Source organism: Schistocerca nitens, chromosome 4 (genome assembly GCF_023898315.1).
Source record: "Schistocerca nitens isolate TAMUIC-IGC-003100 chromosome 4, iqSchNite1.1, whole genome shotgun sequence".
In the NCBI taxonomy this organism is placed as follows: Eukaryota; Metazoa; Arthropoda; class Insecta; order Orthoptera; family Acrididae; genus Schistocerca; species Schistocerca nitens.
In genome coordinates, this window is record NC_064617.1 from 596,212,349 (window position 1) to 596,229,568 (window position 17,220).

At 43.4% G+C, this 17,220-nt stretch overlaps 1 protein-coding gene across 6 annotated transcripts in view; it reads left to right on the top strand.

The window, feature by feature from the left end:
* LOC126253375 (juvenile hormone esterase-like) overlaps positions 1-17,220 on the top strand; it is a 295,839-nt gene that overhangs the window by 47,287 nt on the left and 231,332 nt on the right. The gene's annotated exons all lie outside the window — the stretch shown is intronic.

The window sequence follows — 17,220 nt, forward strand, 5'->3', positions numbered from 1 at the left end:
CTAGAATTCGAAGCACTGTCCTACAGACGAGGAAAATAGTTGAAATTATCTGTGAATTTTCGATCTACATTTGCTGGTCTGGAGATGCTCTGAAGCTACAATGGCAGAAGGGGGACAGCATCCCACCTGTCCTAACCAGAGGAGGCTGGTCTCTCTGGACCTGTATCTGACCACTCGAACAAAGAAGACATAATGTGACTCTCTGACATCACGGAAATTTCCGTAGATGCCTTGTTCTGCCCCTGTATTGTTCGGACCAGTCTAAAGAGACTCCTATGACCCCCAAAGGATATCTTGTGGTTTTCTGACGCCATGAAACTTCCTGTGAATGGCGCATTCTGATTGGTACTTACTGAATTTACCCACCAAATCGCTGCTCTGTTATAGGAGCGCTATCCGCCACTTTTTACAGACGGACAAATTACGAGAATTCCACTGGAAAACTATTTTGTACGGACACACAGCAATCATATAGCACTGACAGTCAAACCATGTACAACTGATCTACAAATCGTTAAATATTGAAATTATCGCCTAAGGTACTTTGTCAACTACACTGCTCTGCTACCGTCAAGGAAAGATTGAATTTTTGGGCTTGAAACAGATCTTCACCCAGGCCATATTACCACTAACGATTCTAGCACGATACCATATCGTTGTGATGGTTTTGTGTGGTGCAGAAGGATTTGTATCCCCACGAGGGCGATCGGTCTTCCATCACGGCCAATGGTCACAAGGCAACTGCTCCCTACACACTGTCGTGATCCGCGGTTGGAGCACTCCCCGCCGACAGCAGCCACTCTCCGAATTGGTGTATAAAGGATGGGCTGGTTTCTCTGGCACAAAGGTGACTGCTAACGGTACTGTTTCCGGTCTGTCCTGCTTTCTTCTGTGATTTCTGCGACCATCTCCAGACCCTGGGATTACAACAACATTTACTTTCTGAGCCCTGTCGATGAGAAATGCTTCTTCGAACGCGAAATAATTTACTAATCTCGAAACCGATATCATCTTCAATATCCGTTTTAACATGCGAAAAACCCATGATATTTGTGACACTTTTATGCTGAAATTATTTAGTAGCTTATGAAAATTTCTAGAATTTCATGTATTTATACATGGTTTGCGCGACCGTTTTGGATATCAACCACATAGCAATATGCTACCAATAGCTTGCACACAATAATTCCGAAAGGAGAGTGAAAATTATGTCTCTAGAGAGCTGAAACCTTAGTGTGGTAATTATGCGGGACGTGCTGCAAATTATTGAGTAATTAGAAGCTTATCTCGTATGTGATGAACTCGAAAACGGAGGAATCTGGTAGTTCCATTCATATCTTTTTAATGATCACTGTTGTCAATGACATAACAGATTCCAGATCATCCTTGCTCTTTACAAAATTAACGAAGGTTTTAATACTCATAATTGTGTTTCCCATGTCAAGAGAATGATCAAATGACTCTTGCACCAGTGTTTCACCACCTCGATGCAAACAACACATCACAATCGACGCCCTCTCAACGAAATAAAGACAGGAAATGTGCAGAATGGTGGTACAAAATTGTCCAGCACAGATACTCACCCTTTTCTCAAATATTCATATGAAAATCAGAGTATACTCGCAACACACATAATCATGAAGCCTGCCCAACACATACTGAGTATTAGTTCGCTATTCACCTGCTCAGAGGGCAACATGGTTAGGTCAACAGCACGCTTGTATCCCGCCTCTCCAGTTCAGGAGGGAAAGAAGTGGCTACCGCCTTAAGCCGTGAATGTCCATTCGTTATGGTCACTGGCTACCTCCGCTTACCATCCAGACGCCATGCAGAGTCGTCCTATGAAACCAGCCACATATTTATGAAGGTAATTCAAATTGAATGTTACGATCGTAGCGAGAATCTGGTGACATTCGACAATGAGCGAAGTATGGGAAATACCTCCTCCTAATGACAGTGACTGGAAATACACTCCTGGAAATGGAAAAAAGAACACATTGACACCGGTGTGTCAGACCCACCATACTTGCTCCGGACACTGCGAGAGGGCTGTACAAGCAATGATCACACGCACGGCACAGCGGACACACCAGGAACCGCGGTGTTGGCCGTCGAATGGCGCTAGCTGCGCAGCATTTGTGCACCGCCGCCGTCAGTGTCAGCCAGTTTGCCGTGGCATACGGAGCTCCATCGCAGTCTTTAACACTGGTAGCATGCCGCGACAGCGTGTACGTGAACCGTATGTGCAGTTGACGGACTTTGAGCGAGGGCGTATAGTGGGCATGCGGGAGGCCGGGTGGACGTACCGCCGAATTGCTCAACACGTGGGGCGTGAGGTCTCCACAGTACATCGATGTTGTCGCCAGTGGTCGGCGGAAGGTGCACGTGCCCGTCGACCTGGGACCGGACCGCAGCGACGCACGGATGCACGCCAAGACCGTAGGATCCTACGCAGTGCCGTAGGGGACCGCACCGCCACTTCCCAGCAAATTAGGGACAGTGTTGCTCCTGGGGTATCGGCGAGGACCATTCGCAACCGTCTCCATGAAGCTGGGCTACGGTCCCGCACACCGTTAGGCCGTCTTCCGCTCACGCCCCAACATCGTGCAGCCCGCCTCCAGTGGTGTCGCGACAGGCGTGAATGGAGGGACGAATGGAGACGTGTCGTCTTCAGCGATGAGAGTCGCTTCTGCCTTGGTGCCAATGATGGTCGTAAGCGTGTTTGGCGCCGTGCAGGTGAGCGCCACAATCAGGACTGCATACGACCGAGGCACACAGGGCCAACACCCGGCATCATGGTGTGGGGAGCGATCTCCTACACTGTCCGTACACCACTGGTGATCGTCGAGGGGACACTGAATAGTGCACGGTACATCCAAACCGTCATCGAACCCATCGTTCTACCATTCCTAGACCGGCAAGGGAACTTGCTGTTCCAACAGGACAATGCACGTCCGCATGTATCCCGTGCCACCCAACGTGCTCTAGAAGGTGTAAGTCAACTACCCTGGCCAGCAAGATCTTCGGATCTGTCCCCCATTGAGCATGTTTGGGACTGGATGAAGCGTCGTCTCACGCGGTCTGCACGTCCAGCACGAACGCTGGTCCAACTGAGGCTTCAGGTGGAAATGGCATGGCAAGCCGTTCCACAGGACTACATCCAGCATCTCTACGATCGTCTCCATGGGAGAATAGCAGCCTGCATTGCTGCGAAAGGTGGATATACACTGTACTAGTGCCGACATTGTGCATGCTCTGTTGCCTGTGTCTATGTGCCTGTGGTTCTGTCAGTGTGATCATGTGATGTATCTGACCCCAGGAATGTGTCAATAAAGTTTCCCCTTCCTGGGACAATGAATTCACGGTGTTCTTATTTCAATTTCCAGGAGTGTATTTATTTCGCATGTGAATCCATAACCTTCTTATGACTGGACATAATTTTCCACGTAAAACCTTTCATTATGAATATCGATGTGTTGATATTGCAGTTTTTCTTGTCAGATCTATACCTCCCTTCTGATCTGACACAGTCCCACCCACATCATTTTCTTTGCACATGTCGTAACACTGTCCAAAGTAACTTTACACTCCAATACATACATACTTCAGACAAGCTGTGCAGTTATCGTTTATATGTGTATAGCACCCGAAAGAATTGTGGTATGTTCACACTCACACCGACTATATGTCTCAATTCTCCTTAGCTCTAGGAAATTATTTGACATTGAAGTCCACCAAATCGATGGAAAAAGCTGTTACGGCACCCTCTTCTAGACAAATGAAGATGTATGTGAATTACTCCATTTTTCTGCCACATCTCAGAGAGAAAACCGAAGAGTCGATGTCCTCAGTTTCATAACTGCAGTGGTTTTACGTTAGTGACAGGGGATTGTGAGGTAGCGCAAAACGTGTGCATACATAAGCTTGAGAGGTGTTGTGTGTTCTGTGCATGGAATTTGTGCTGCATAGCATGTAATTTCGCATTTCACGCATGTCAAACACCGCTGCTTTGCGTTTTGTCTATTTGCTCATAAGAGATCTTTATTTCATGCATTTTCCGATCATTTTATAGGACTGATGCGAACACAGCATAATTTCCAAGCCTTAATCGGATGTGCACTGTGGGCGCTATACACTTACAGAAAGCTATAAAGTGCATGTATCCCTTAGAAACTACGTCTTTTTTTGCCTTTGGTGCAGCACATAGCAGTTTCTTCGTCTTAAAGTGGAACACAAAACTTGCAGAGTAAATGTATGTCAGCCGTTGGAAATATATTTCCTGCATTGGAGTATTAATAACGTTTCATTCCACGCGACTATTATGTCGGAAATCATACTGCTTTAACATTATAGCATGCTTAATTGCAGAGCCATGTAGTATTAGGAGTGTGCACTTATGTTCTACCATCATTTCTCTCTTCCCAGTACCTTCTTGGTATGGAATCCAAACACTACAACAACACTACAGAATTGATAGCACGTGTGTTTTACGTAATATGTTTCAAACTCCTTCTGTATTGATCTCCATCACACATAAACCATATGTTTCTTCTTATTCTTAATAGTCTGTTATATCACAACAGCACTCTCAAATGTATCAGGCTCATATTTACTATACACCAATATGAAGTGCTAACCTCATTAGCATGCATGCATCTAGAGAGATTGTGTATGGCACAGTGCTAATGGTGAAATGTGGAGGCTGAAAGAGCAGGTGCTATGGATATGATTTGTTCGTTGGGGTGGTAATCGACAAAGGTATTGGTGGGATCTTTCAAACTCCAAGTTTATCCTATGAACGAGAGAATACTTTGTGACTCCAATCCACATAGAGGGATATAGCAAGTCGCAATAAAATCTTACGGAATTTATAAAGTGTTTCGGCCGAGGAACATAGTTATAGTACCTTTTCCCTGCTGATGGGTATTTCCTATACTAAGAAACAGTATTTGTGTTATGTGATGTAGGCAATGTAACAGGGTACACGGTATGGCCACATGTGTGTGACCCTCACAAAGTAATTTTATTTATTCTCGAGTCAGAAACATACAAATTTACAGTAGCCATACTCATCAATATAAAAATTGTATTTATATTACATGTGCCCAGTACTTTGCAACCTCCAAGGCGCTTGGAGTGGCTTGCAGGTGATCAATCTTCGTGCAGGATGTAGGGCAAAAAAGGCACTGGAGCATGTGGCTTCTGGTTTGTTCTTGTCCACAGTCACAGGACGTATCTTCTGTTATGAAGCCCCATCTCTTCAGGTTGTCTCTGGATCGTCCATTTCTACTTGTCTGGCATGAGATGACCTGTACCAGACTGGAGAAGCATATTCAGCACTAGAAAAGAACAGTGCCATTGCAGAACAGCGAATAGTTTGCGGATGTGATCCCCACTGTGTCCCAACTAGTTTGCGAATTAGGTTGTTTCGAGCGGAGATTTTCATTTTAGTGTTCTTGCAGTGCGTTTTGAACGTCAGCGTTCTATCGAGAGTGACTCCCAAGTATTTAGGTGTGTGATAATGCTGGAGTTCGATGCCTGACCATGCAATATATAGCTCACGATTAGCTTCCCTGTTCCTTAAATGAAAGGCAGACGCTTGTGTCTTCGAAGGGTTTGGTCTGAGTTGGTTGCGACTGTAGTAGCTTGACAGCGTTCTAAGTGCTGTTGTCAGGTTTCCTTCCACTCTTTCAAAGCATGAGTTCTGCGTTAGCAAGGGCTAGGTCATCTGCATATAAGAATCTCCTTGTGCCTGGGGTCAATGGCTGGTCGTTGGTATAAATGTTGAAGAGAAGTGGAACCAAGACGCTTCCCTGAGGCAGACCATTTTTCTGCGCTCTCCAGCGACTGCGTTGTCCTTGAAATTCAACCAAAAAACCTGCGGTTTTGGAGGAGGGTGCTGAGTAGCCTAACGAAGTGGGCGTTCTTGATCATATTGTATGATTTTGCATGGAGTAACCGATGATGAACAGTATCATAGGCTGCTGTGAGATCCACGAAGACCGCGCCCGTTACTTGACGGGTTTCAAAGCCATCCTCTATAAACTGAGTGAGATTCAAAAGTTGCCCTGTGCAGCTTCTGTTTGGTCGGAAATGAGAAGAGGGTCTATTACTGGTAGGATTCTATTCAGAATCATACGTTCGAACCGTTTATAAAGGTGACCCAAAAGTCTAACTGGTCTGAAATTCTTGGGATGATTTGCTTCCTTTCCAGGTTTCAAAAGAGCTATCACCCTGCTCTTTCGCCAGATCTTTGGTATTTGGCACTGGTTCATGCAGTTGTCGAAAAGCTGCAGGATCCACTTTCTTGTTTCTGGGCCGAAATTCTTGATTTGCTCCATACGGAGGTCATCTAGACCGGATGCTTTACCAGTTTTGCTCTCCTTAATAGCCTCGTTGAATTCAGATATCGCGAATGGGAGAGTCAGATCCCTCGTTTGTTCTTGGGCCTCTTGCTGTACTTTCAGAACTTTGATTCTGTGGATTCCTTTTCCATTCATGAGCAGTTGGTGTGCTATCTGATCTGCAGTACCGTTGCAGTGTGCTGTGGATCTGGTTGGGCCATTATTGAGGCGTCTCAGTAATCTCCACGCTTTATGACTGTTTCTGATGAGATCAAGTTCTTCCATTGTTTTAACCCAAGAATTCCTTTTGGATTCTTTCAGAGATGCAATAAGTTTATTCCCAGCCGATAGCGTTATCTCGCCGAATGGATCTTCTTCGAATAGTACCTTATACTCTGTAAATTGAGCATTGAGTTCTCAAGTTAGACCAGGAATGTATGATGTTCGACAACCCTGAGGAATTGCAATTCTGGAGCACCTCTTTACAGCCCTCACAAAAATATCATACGACTCACGTGAAGGTTCAATATTGGGAACTGCACCGTCCAGCGTTTCTGTAAACTTCGGCCAGTTGGCTTTCCTGAAGTTAAACCTCCTTCTGAACGGAACTGTCTGTGGTCTAACTGCTGCGTAAATTTCGCACATGATCGGTCTGTGCTGTGTATTTGGAATAGGGTTGCAGACAGTTTTTATGCACTGTTGTGAGATGTTCTCGCTGCAAAATATCAGATCGAGATTGTATCCGCATTTCCATCTGCCGCTGTTGAAAGATGCAGGTTGCTTAGGGTCATGTATAAGACTCAGATGATTGCGTTCCGCCCATTCTTGTAATGGTGTACCATTCTCATCACCATGCTCATAGCCCGACGTGGTGCTGTGACAGTTGAAGTCACCAGTCACTATTTGTGTGTGTTGACCATAAAAGTTACCAGGTAGATTGATTTTGAGATCAACGTCCGGTGGTTTGTATACGGATGTGACTGTAGAGCCTTTAATTTCCAAAGTTAAGATTTCAATATCATTTGCTTCAGAAAGGTTGATGATATTATCTGTATATCATCAAAGACCCCACCCAAAATACGGAAGTGCTATATTTTTCCAACCAGATATACAGAAACACAAAGTAATGGAAGGGGTAGTTTGGCAGTGATACTGAACCATGCTGCAGTGTCATTGGTTAACAGTATCATGAGATCGATGTGATAATATGTTTTGATTATGTGACAACTTGTCCAGAGTGGTGGTTTTGACTTGAGTAATTGTGTAAAATGCATAATTGTGTAAAATGTACTAAGATTACAGAAAACCCGGTAAAATCGCGAAATTCATGGAGAATATGTAAAACTGATGAAAATACGACAAAAGTATGGAGGGATGTGGGTACTTACATGCATGCCTGGGTGTACGGAAATTATTTCATTCCTCCACCAGTGGGACTGACAACTGATGATGCATACTATTCGTGCTCTATGGGTTTAAGACCTACAGAATATCCCCTTGTTCCACATGTAGTTATGTATCGTAAGTCATAAAATTAAAAGATACAGTGTCCACAGATTTTGAGGTCTCGCTGGCTACCTCCTAAGGTACCTAGGTCCTATATCTAGGTGCAACATGCACCACCAATATGAGGAATCAATGCTCTGAGCCTCTTCAAAAATGAGACACTGAAACATCTTCTACCCTGTGACTGTGAAAGATGAGATTAAATGTAGAAGTCGTCACCTTGAGACAGCTCTTTGGAAATGCTCCAAACTCTTCCAGTTTCCACATGTTCCATTGTTTTCCCCATTTGTCAATTAGAAACACTGTTTCTGTCTTTTATTTCAACAATTCTTGTATTGTGGGAGCAGTGTAGTTTACACCATGTGATGTCCCACTTTCTGTTAGAGCCAATGAATCTTAACATGTTAATGTTGGTTTAGCAACTGACACAGACCTGAAAGTCATGGTAGAAAAACAAAGTGTATGGCTGTGTACACAACTGTAGTCATACACTGCTTCGATGTGTTACAGCGAAAAACAACGTACTGTATTTCATGGTTCACTACATATGGTCGGTGTCAACATGCAGACAGTAGTTGTTTCCGATATTTAGGAAGAGAGAGATGCAGGAAAGTCGTATTGAGTTCTCTACCAGGGAAAATGGAAATGAGCATGTGGCGTCATTGGTCGGGGAGGCCCCTTGCGGGACAGGTCCGGCCGCCTTGGTGCAGGTCTTATTACATTCGACTCCACACTAGGTGACCTGCGCGCTGGAAGGGGAGGAAATGATGATTAAGACAGCACAACACCCAGTCCCTGAGCGGAGAAAATCCCCGACCCAGCTGGGAATCGAACCCGGGCCCAGGGGACGGCAATCCGTCATGCTGACCACTCAGCTATCGGGCCAGACTCTCTACCAAGTGACTTAAGTGAAGTTTTTATAGCTCGTAATTTTACTCATAGGATGCTACAAAAATGAGAGAGAGAGAGAGAGAGAGAGAGACAGACAGACAGACATACAGACGTGCTATCAACGAAGGCTCAGACACATTACCCTGTTGTATTTCTAGCGTAGCAATCGTAGGAATACCATAAAGGACATATACAGGAGAATATTTATAGACTTTCATTTTATGTCTATGAATTGTAACTGTTATGCTTTGGAATTTCTTTGTGCAGTCCATGTATACTCCAAATTTCCTCCCGTAGGTTAGTGTGCAATTTTTGTCATTGTGATAGCTCTCTACCTAGTCAGGGACTGGTGAAAGATCAGCCAGCCTTTTAACTATGGAACAGTGCTATCGGAGCGAGGTGAAATTTCGAGCCGGCCGGGGTAGCCGAGCGGTTCTAGGCACTACAGTGTGGAACCGCGCGACCGGTACGGTCGCAGGTTCGAATCCTGCCTCGGACATGGATGTGTGTGATGTCCTTAGGTTAGTTAGGTTTAAGTAGTTCTAAGTTCTAGGGGACTGATGACCTTAGAAGTTAAGTCCCATAGTGCTCAGAGCCATTTTTTTGAGATTTCGAGCGAATTAGCAGGGGTCCGTGACTTGGTTTGGGTATCTGTTCTTTCTGCTCTGGCAAATACCGACTATCATGCAAGAACGTACGTGACATAAATGAAAGATGCGAGGGCTTTTTAGTTGTAATTACGCCCTTCATTCCTCGACGAATAACGATGTTGGTTCAAATGGCTCAAAGCACTATGGGACTGAACACCTCGTTGTGGCCGAGCGGTTCTAGGCGCTTCAGTCCAGAAACGCGCTGCTGCTACGGTCGCAGGTTCGAATCCTGCCTCGGGCATGGATGTGTGTGATGTCCTTAGGTTAGTTAGGTTTAAGTAGTTCTAAGTCTATGGGACTGATGACCTCAGCTCGTAAGTCCCATAGTGCTCAGAGCCATTTGAACCATTTTTGAACTTAACATCTGAGGTCATCAGTCCCCTAGACTTAGAACTACTTAAACCTAACTAACCTAAGGACATCACACACATCCATGCCCGAGGCAGGATTCGAACCTGCGACCGTAGCAGCAGCGCGTTTATGGACTGGAGTGCCTAGAACCACTCGGCCACATTGGCCGGCAATAACGATTTGGTGGGAGGCTTTTCCTACTGGGAAGCTGTGGTGGACTGCACGAAATGGAGCCCAGCTGGTGTGAGTGTGGACATAGCATAATTTTTTGGACACTACACACCTTGTAAGGCGGTCATGTCATTTTGGTTTTAGTATGTCATCGATGTGTTTACCAGAGAGAGAGCAAGCTACGTTACTATTAAATAAGCTTTAGTGTTGTCGTGGCAGTCTTTGCCTCTGCGCAGTCTGATACCTATGTAGATGAAATGTGGTAGTTGATGGACGTATTCAGTAGTGCTGTGTTGACTTGTGATTGTATCTGTTAGACGTAAAATAATGTAAAACACAGCAAAGATGAATAAGATGGATATTCTAGAAACGGAAGAGAACGTAAATTATGGATAATGTTATGTTTTGAAGAGAAGGAGCTTGAGGTAAGACTGGAGCACTGATCAGCTAGGGATGATTGTTGTGAGCTAGTTAACTTGCTCAGAGCTGAGAGAAAGACCGCACCACTTCCCTGTGTCATGCATCAACATATCGACTGATTAAGCTGTTTGATTTTTATAGAAATTCTCTGTTAACATTGTACCCTCTTTAAATCATTGTTCACTTTGTTAAGCATAGTATTGTTGAGACCTTTGTTACGTGTGAAGATTACGTGAAGTTTTACTCTGTCTTTTTGAATATATACTTCATCCTAAAATCGTTGTCTTGATATAACATTTCATAAGAATAGTTACTCTCCACATCCCACTGTTTGTCATTATATATTACCACATGCAACAGTTCGAATATGTATTTATAAACCTAAACCTAGCTTAGCTGCTGCCTGCTTACTGTTTGTTGTTATGCTTTCGAGAAATCTGCAACAATGTTGTCAAGACGCTTGGTAAGTGGAAATTTTGATTACGGCCAGATAATTTCGCATTTAACGTAAAGACAAGTTGCATTCAGTTCATTTACAGTTCAGATCATATTAGGTTCTGTTTAGTCAAAGTTTATCATACGAGTTTAGGTAGGATAACAGTTCGTGCGGACATAGCTTTCGGTAATACGTAGGTTTTATAGAGTGGGAGGTCAAGTTGGGCTCAATTCCATACGGAAACAAAATGTAGTGGGGAGGTTACAACCTATAAATGATAATCACGCTACTTGGCGGGAATGTTATGCTCTTGCAACGTAATGTTATTGTGATTAATGTTTCGACATATCAGCAGATGTTTGCGGGAAGTGATCAGCCTACTATTCCTGTAAAAAGTTACGCTTGTCTAGCTGCCAGGGGTAGTTAGATCTGACGTGGGGAATAGTGATTTCAACCTACTGAAGACTATACCCGACCGTAGGGGTTGATGGATTTTTTTCGTAAACAGCTGCTCAGTACGTCATGCAAGTGTCAAAGAGCAGGCAGTACAGCTGTAATCTAAGCAGATACTCACATGTTCTTTGTCGCACTATCGACTGCGATGTTTGATGCAATCAACCAACCCTTATCGATGATATCTTTCCACCACTTCGTCCGCGGTAGCGATGTTGATTATCTCAAAGTGGCGGACGTCTATTCTTTGCAACACTTCTTTGAGAGAGTCCTGGTGGTATGCAGCACCTTCCAGAAGTGCCGACTGAAAATAGCTGCAGTCTGTTCTCGAATTTAATTGGCTAGAAGACTTTAATGTCAAATAATTTTTCTAAAGCTCTGGAGAATCAAGACACCTAGCCGGTGTGAGTGTGAACATACCTCACAATTTTTTTCGGATGCTGCAAACACACATATAAACGATAACTGCACTGCTTGTCTGAAATCTGTATGTGTTGAAGTGTTCAGTTACTGTGGTCAGTGTTACGACATGTGTAAAGAAAATGATGTGGGTGCGACTATATCAGGTCATAAAGGAGGAGAAGATCTGACAAGGAAATCTGTAACATCAACGCATAGATAGGCACAAGGCCAATCATGAGAAGGATATACATTTACGTGGGAAATTAATATTTACAGACCCACAGTCGTTAGGAGGGGGTAATTCCAATACTTTGCTCCTTGCCGAATGTCACCAGAGTCTCGCTATGATTGTAAAATTTAATTTTGACTACACTCGTAAATATGTGGCTGGTTTCGTAGGACGACTCTGCGTGGCGTCTGGGCGCTTGGTGAAGGTAGTCAGTGACCGGAACGAATGGACATTCACGGCTTAAGGTGCAAGTCGCTTCGATCCCTCCTAAACAGGAGAGGCAGGATACAAGTGGATAGTTGACCGTGTTGCCCTCTGGGTGGGTGAATACCGAATTAATATCCCGTATACGTTGAGCAGCCTTCGCGATTGTCTGTGTTGCGAGAATACTCCGATTTTTGTGTGGAAATTTGGTAAGATTCAATGTGTCGAATGTATGTGCTGGATACTTATTCCAATTCCTTCTCCCCCTTGTAAACTGAGCAGCTGAATGCTTGTACCACCTTTCTACCCATTTCATCTCTTTATTTCATTCAGAGAACATCGATTGTGGTGTGTTGTTTACTTGGAGGTGGTGAAACACAGGTGCAAGAGACACATTTGCTCGCTCTCTTGACGTGAGAAACACATAGAATTATGAATATTAAAATCTTAGTTGACTTTTTAAAGTGCAATGATGATCTGGAAGCTGTTATCATATTCGTTAAAAAAAACTACTAGTTTCCTCTATTTTCGAGTTTTCACGTAAAAATCTTCGCAGACGAATTAAGTTTCTAGTTACTGAATGGTTTGCGGGATGTCCTACATAACGATCTCGCTAAGATGGTTCAAATGTCCAGAAATATAATTTCCAGTATTTATCTTCGGAATTATAGTGTGCAAGCGATTGGTAACATACTGCTATGTGGTTGATATGGAGAACAGTCGCGCAAATGGTATGGTATTCTGGCAAACCACGTGAAATACATTAAATTCTGGAAATGTTCATAGGCTACTCGGTGATTTCAGCATAAAAGTGTCACAAATGTATATCTATGAGAGTCTGGTGGTCGTTAGCTATATGCAAGATACAGAAATGATGGTTTGTCTGGTACAGGGTAGGAAGAGTTGTTACTACAACGGTTTGCTATGGTGGTGCAATATTTTGTGGTGATATAGTCCAGTTGGAGCCCAGTTTCACGCTGAAAATTCAAGCTTTCCTCGGCAGTAGCAGAGTGGTGTAATTGACTACCTTTGCCGATAGTTTCCGTATTTCATGATCTGTAAATCACTATTACAGGGTTTAACTGTGCTTGCAATAACGCTGCTGTACGAAAGAGTTTTCCGTTGAAATTCTCCTAATTTGTGCATCAGTAGAAAGTGGAGGACGGTGCTCTCACACCAGCAGCGGGAATTTGTCGGGTAAATTCAGTAAGTACCAATTAGAATGCTCCATTCGCAAGAAGTTCCATGACGTCAAGGACTCACCAGAAATCCTTTGTGGGAGCGTAGGAGCCTCTACAGAGTGATTCGAACAAGACAGGCGCAGAACAAGGTATCTATGGATTGTGCCGAGACGTCAGGGAGCCACATGATGTCTTCCATGTTCGAGTGTTCAGAGACAGGTCCAGACAGACCAGCTTCCTCTGATTCGGACAAGTGGGATGATGTCCTCCATCTGCCATTGTAGCTTCAGAGCTTGCCAGACCAGCAACTGTACGACATCGAAAATTCACAGACAATTTCAACTATTTTTCTCGTCTGTTTGACAGTGATTCGAATTCTTGGAGAATCTTTTAGAAATACGATCTGTTGTGTGTCCGTGTTTGTTTCACGATCTGTTGTGAGTTTCGAAAAAGTCATGAACTTTTAGATGTGCAGTTGTTCTGATTTTCCCCTCTGTGCTTAGACACCAGTGTGCGTTTCCCATTGTAGAACCGTTCTTCGAAAAATGAGGAAAATAAAAAGTAAATACCTTAACATCCCTGACGCCAGCAGCAAATATAAACTAAATCCATTGAGAGTTTCAGAAATGTGTTGAAAACCACAGTAGCTGTAGGACCTTGAAATTTTTCCTCTCTGGCACGCTTTCAGACAAGCAGTTGAAACTCTAAAAATGGGAGCGACCTACTTAGAGTTATAGAGATACATATTTATTTAGAGTCGTAGTTGAAGGAAGCGCTCTGTGTAGAATTAGTATTTATTTAGAGTTCGTCTGCTACTAGTATGGAGTGGCACTGTGAATTTTTTTCCAGCAGGGTAACACCAGCTGTGTGTGACGTCTTCAATTTTGAGGCACTTGTTGTATTGCACTCTGCATATAGATATGTAATTAGGACCAATATTTATGATTAATTATGTAATTAGGACTGATATTTACATCAGTTTTCTACCAAAAATAATTGAAATACACTAACTTAACCTTCCTCTCTTGCAGCTGGATGGAGACTGATCGTTTCCTGCCGTTTCCAGAGGGGGGTGGTGTTGGGGGCTGAGTGACATCTTAGGAGTGGAGGATAAGGATGGGGGGGGGCTAGTTTGGTGGAGGTAGTCCAATTGCCCTATTTTCCTACCAAAATTTTGCATTTTCGCCCCAAAATGTGAATCCCCCCAATTTTTTCCTGGGTGCCCTATGTGGTGTTGAGGAGAGGGGCTGGGCAGGATTTCCGAGAACAGTGGTGGCGGAAGTGGACACGTGCCGCCTGGGGAAAACCCACGACATCATCAGGGAGGAGGAATTAATTGATCAATTAATTAATTTGACTTCACCTGGATGTCAAAAGTTCGCCAGAAACCCCATATACCACTACTAACGAGATGTTTGAAATTTCTCAGAAAAACAGATATAAGCTGTAGGGGAAGGCGAGTGATATACAGTACATACAAGAACCAAAAGGAAGCAGTAAGAGTGGAAAGATGAGTAGTAGTAATGAGATTATTGCTAAACTGGGGACCACAGGGTAGACAGACTGAAGAACTTGTGCTAATTTGGAAGTAAAATAACAGATGACAGACAATGCAAGGAGGACATGAAAAGCAGACTAGTACTGGCAAAAAGGGAATTCCTGAGCAAAAGATGTCTACTAGTATCTGAGACCTAGTACTTAGGGAAAGGCAGGATTTGGTGTCGATGGGGCTGTATTCAGTTACTATTGGTTGCTCAGTTTTTCTTTTTTTTTAATCACATACACTTTATTTGGAAACAATTGCGAATAAAGTTGCCAATGAGGAACAATTATTCAATTTGACTGTTAAGACACAATGTTTAATTTAAAAAAATCTTAAGCAAGTTGCACTCACGGCTGGAGGCCTTATAGACCAGAAATTCAAATTATTTGTCGGCTGAAGGCCCCAACAGTAATAACTCAAAAAACGATTTGACGGCTGAAGGCCTGGATAGGAAATTTTTGAGAAGCAATTAAACTTCTTCGAGAGATACCTAAAAAAACAATTATCAACATTTCAGTGTTAAGATATTTTGTCTAGTTAAAATTTCTTAAGACAAGTTACACTCACAGCTGAAGGCCTTATTAACAAGAAATTCAAACTCTTTGTCTGCTGAAGGCCCAAACATTAATAATTCAAAATTAAAATACTTTAAAAAAAACGATCATCGAAATCTGACCAAATCAAAACAGTAGTGGCCTCAGACAGTGCTCCAAGGACCGACCTGGGAAAGTCGCTCTACTTTGTAAACAATGAGACAGGCAGCCAAGAGTTGCATTCACTTAACCGGATGGTAACTCAAAACTAGCGACAGTTTAAACGCAGGCCAACACTCTTGCAAAATCTACCTAACGTCTGATAACCAATACAACGGTGGAATAACCCAGGCAAGGCGGAATCGGCGGACAGCACTGCGTCTTCAGAACCTGGTGTTTAGAACATCCAGAAGCGGAAGGAACCACTGTGACCAAGGCAGTCAAAAAGAAACAAACTATCCGAACCACAATGAAGGTGGCTGTCGAACTACACGCCTTACCGGACAGCAGCGGCAAGGCGAGGAAAGGTACACTGCCGCGAAAATATGCTAACCTCCAGGGCAGGTAACTTTGGCGTTAGCGGCCACTAGGCTGGTTGAACTTCACCAATAATAACACAAGGAATTCAGTGATTAATAATTAGAAGTGGAGGACAGCTAATTAATTTCGTCAACTCCAAACACTCCACTCGTTGCTCTTTGTCTCAGCGACTCTGTGAGCAGCAATGCGTGAACAAATGGCATGATATCGAAATAGTGGAGGTTAATATTCACTCAACTCAAACGTCCTGGGTCCGATGGACAACGAGGTTGTGACCCTCGCAACTACAGCTCCTCGATCCAGCAGTGCCTGCGTGTCGCCAGTGGTCCCGGCATGTCCTCGACTGCCGGACCTCACTGCTACTCTGTCCCAACTGAACTCCCTGATACACTCCGACCTGGAAAACCTTGACATCCTTCCAAAGATAGTGCCACCGTACTAGGTATCGACAACCGCTGCTGCTGCCACTTGCAGACAGAGAATGCTAGCAAATGTAGTGGTGCCAGTAAACACAAGAAGGAAACGAGACGCCACTATCCCTATTACGCAATGCCAACCTACCAATGACACTAATGCGAGCCACAACACGGCTCAGTATCAAATATTTACCTTAATTTGAAGAAGAAATTTTTCAGAATGTGCGTCTGGAGCACTAAATTGGAAGTGAATCGCGGCCTGCCGGAAAGCTGGAATTGAAGCGTTTGAGATGTGGTGCTAGTGAAGAATGTTAAAAATTAGGTAGACTGATAAGAAATGAAGAGGTTCTCCGCAGAAGCGACCAGGAGCTAACATGTGGAAAACATTGAAAAGAAGATGAGGTACACAATGTGTTAAAACATCAGACAACAATTTCCATCATGCTAGTGGGAGTGTAGAGGGTAAAAACTGTCGGGCAAGATAGAAATGAGAATATCACGAAGAAATAATTGATGTTGTTGGGTGCAAGTGCTACTATGACATGGAAAGGCTGGCGAAAGAGAGGAAACTAATCAGAAGACTGACGAAAAAAAATCGATGATAAAGAATGCTGCTGAATTAAATGTGACATCAATGCTGCACACTATCACATGCACGATTCCTATTGCTGTAACGGTAAAACATTTTTTGATAAAAAATTAGCTTGTTGTTCTCAATACTAGCGCTGCCTACTTAGCATTTTCTACATTTGTCATGCCTCTAGATTATTTATGTTATTCAGTTCTCTACATTATCTCTATAGTTTGTTAATATTATTATTATTATTGTGCGTGCTTCATATTAGTGCATATGTTATAAAGGCCGCACTTTTAGATCATTTAGTTTCCTTAAAAATGTGCTCTGTATCCACTACAGTGTCTAAGGTACTGGGTGGTTATAGTTAGTCCAG